Below are 3,764 nucleotides of genomic sequence, written 5' to 3'. Positions count from 1 at the left end.
TAGTGCTTCAAAAGGCCGATAGATCCGTCAAAACACCTAGGGGCATGGTTGAGGACATCCTCGTAAAAGTGGATAAATTCTACTTTCCAGTTGACTTTGTAGTTCTTGATACCGAACCGGTTGCTAATCTCACCAACCACATCCCCATCATCTTGGGAAGACCATTCCTTGCCACCGCAAATGCAACAATTAATTATAGATCCGGGATTATGGACCTTTCTTTTGGCAATATGATGGTCAAACTTAATGTTTTCCATGCAAGTCAACATCCCAAAGATGAAGATGAGTGTTGCCTTGTTGATGTGTTAGATGAGGTTGTTGAGGAATCAATTCCAACGATGGTTATGAAACAACCAATTGAGGATAGTCTTTCATCTCTTTTATCCGATGATCCTCTTGCTTCTTGTCTTCTGGAAATGTATAGAAATTATGGATTTGATGATGAAAAATCAATGAATGAAGTAAACAATCTCTTAGAATCTGTTGCAAGCTTAGATTTTCCATCTTAGAAAACTCCAATAGAACCCCTTCTTCCACTCTCTAGCACTCCACCGGTCTCATCTTTAGTTTCTCCACCAACTCTTGAGCTTAAAACTCTACCTTCTAATCTAAAGTATGCATTCTTAGGACCAAAAGAGACTCTTCCGGTTATCATTTCTTCAAGTCTTGAAAAAGACCAAGAAGATGCTCTCTTAAGTGTGCTTAAATAAAATAAGGAAGCCATAGGATGGAGTATGGCGGATCTTACCCTTCTATTTGTATGCATCGCATACTTATGGAAGATGATGCAAAACCCTTTAGGGATGCCCAAAGGAGACTTAATCCAAACATGAAGGAGGTAGCTAAGAAGGAAGTTGTCAAACTCTTAGATGCTGGAATCATTTACCTAATCTCTGATAGCAAATGGGTGAGTCCAACTCAAGTAGTTCCAAAAAAATTAGGGATTACGGTGGTTAAGAATGCAAAGGGTGAGGAAATCTCTAAGGGTACCACCAATTCATGGCGTGTATGCATTGATTACCGCAAATTGAATGCCACTACTAGAAAGGATCACTTCCCCTTGCCATTCATTGATCAAATTCTAGAGAGATTGGCCAGGCAACAATATTATTGCTTCCTTGATGGCTATTCGGGGTACAATAAAGTAGCCCTCGACCAATTAGACCAAGAGAAAACCACCTTTACATGTCCATTCGGCACATTTGCTTATAGACGGATGCCTTTTGGTTTGTGCAATGCACCCACCACATTCCAAAGTGTATAATGTCAATTTTCTCAGATATGGTGGAAGAGTATCTAGAGGTTTTCATGGATGATTTTTCTATTTTTGGGTCTTCATTTAATGTATGCCTAAAAAATTTAGATCTAGTGCTTAAGAGATGTCGTGAAACCAACCTTGTACTTAGTTGGGAAAAGAGCCATTTCATAGTTCAAGAGGGTATTGTTTTGGGTCACGTTATCTCAAGGAGAGGAATAGAGGTAGATAAAATAAAGGTCAAGCTTATTTCTGAATTGCCTCCACCTTCAACGGTGAGAGATGTTCGCTCTTTCTAGGTCATGTTGGCTTTTACCGCCGTTTTATTAAAGACTTTAGCAAAATTGCTCGACCCTTGTGCAATCTTCTTGCTAAGGAAACTCCTTTTGTCTTTGATCAAGCATGCCTAAACGCTTTTCATAAATTACGTGAATTATTATTATCTGCTCCTATCATACAACCTCCTAATTGGTCATTGCCATTTGAAATTATGTGTGATGCTTCTGATTATGCCATGGGGGTAGTTTTGGGACAAAGAGTGGGTAAACTTCCTTGTGCCATCTACTATGCAAGTAAAACTTTCTCGGGAGCTCAATTGAATTACTCCACTACCAAGAAAGAATTACTTACCGTAGTGTATGCTCTTGATAAATTCCATTCCTATCTCTTAGGGTCCAAGGTTGTTGTTTATTTTGATCATACTACCTTGAGACATCTATTGACAAAAAGGGAAACAAAACCTAGGTTAATGAGACGGATTTTACTTCTTCAGGAATTTGATTTTGAAATAAAGGACAAGAAAGGCACTGAAAATGTGGTTGCCCATCATCTTTCTAGGTTATCGATATAGCCTTTCCCTAGTTTACCAATTTGTGACTCTTTTACGGATGAACAACTCTTTCAAATTTCCAATGGAAAAATGCCTTGGTTTGCCGACATTGTGAATTATTTAGCAGTAGGCAAGCTACCAACTTCTTGGTCGAAGAACGAAAAGAATCGTTTCCTTGCCAACATCCGGAATTACTATTGGGAAGACCCTGTCTTGTACCGATATTGTCTGGATCAAATTGTGAGGAGATGCATTCCAGAGAGTGAAATTCCAAGTGTCCTAGTGTTTTGTCACACTCTTGCATGTGGTGGGCATTTTAGTGCAAAGAAGACCGCCTTGAAGGTTCTTCAAAGTAGGCTCTTTTGGCCCACTATTCATAAAGATGCCTACAATTTTTGCAAATCATGTGAGAGATGTCAAAAGATGGGGACAATGTCTAGAAGAGATATGATGCCCTTGACCAATATACTTGTTGTTGAGATCTTTGATATATGGGGCATTGATTTTATGGGTCCATTTCCTATGTCCTATGGTTTTCAAAACATTCTTCTTGCTGTTGATTATATTTCCAAGTGGGTGGAAGCATGTGCTACCAAAACAAATGACCACTCTGTGGTCATTCAATTCATTAAATCCAATATCTTTACTCGTTTTGGTATGCCAAGGGCTATAATAAGTGATGGAGGAAAATATTTTTGCAATCAATTCCTAAGGCATTTATTTCTTTAATACTCCGTCACTCATAAGGTAGCCACTCCCTACCATCCTCAAACAAGTGGGCAAGTTGAAGTGTCTAATCGGGAAATTAAGCATATTCTTGAGAAAACGGTTAACACCACCCGGAAGGATTGGTCAAGGAAGCTAAATGATGCTTTGTGGGCTTATCGGACGGCATATAAGACTCCCATTGGCATGTCTCCTTATAGGCTTGTATATGGAAAGCCTTGCCATCTTCCGGTTGAGTTAGAACATAAAGCTTTATGGGCGGTTAAAAAGCTCAATCTTGACCTTGATAAAGCCGGAGAGAATAGGCTACTTCAATTGAGTGAGTTAGAAGAATTGTGTCTCAAACTCTACAAAGAAAGAACCAAAACCTTTCATGATAAGCATATTGTGAAAAAGTCTTTGGAACCCGGTCAAAAAGCTTGGCTTTTCAACTCTAGACTGAAACTCTTTCCTAGGAAATTGAGAACCAAATAAGAGGGTCCTTATGAAATCATCTCTGTTACACCTCATGGGATGGTTGAAATCAGAAATTTGAAGAAGGAAAACATTTTTAAGGTTAATGGATAGAGGTTGAAACCTTATATAGAGGGTCAAGTCTTTCAAAGACATTTGGAAGTTGCACATCTAGTTGACCCGGTGTATGAAAACATAGCAAATTGCATTAACAAGGGACCAAAAGCTTCTTTTGAACTTAATCCAACAAGTTCTTCAAAAAACCAATTGTTGGGTAGAGTTCAAAGCATCAATCACCCCAACAAGGATGGGATGCATAACAAGATCTTTAATCCGGGCTAACAGAGCCCAACGTCTTGCTAGAGACATTAAAGACTAGCAAAACATTTCGTAGGGTGTCAAAACCCTATTCCTCCCTCATTTCTATCTTAAATTTCATTTCTTGCGAAGTCTAGATACTTGTTTTTGGTTCATATGCATTTCTAGGAACTGTGATTAGGA

Source organism: Cornus florida, unplaced genomic scaffold (genome assembly GCF_030987335.1).
Source record: "Cornus florida cultivar Cherokee Brave unplaced genomic scaffold, ASM3098733v1 CherokeeBrave_3.0.0_Hap2_Chr01, whole genome shotgun sequence".
Taxonomy (NCBI): domain Eukaryota; kingdom Viridiplantae; phylum Streptophyta; class Magnoliopsida; order Cornales; family Cornaceae; genus Cornus; species Cornus florida.
This window is presented reverse-complemented; position numbering follows the sequence as displayed.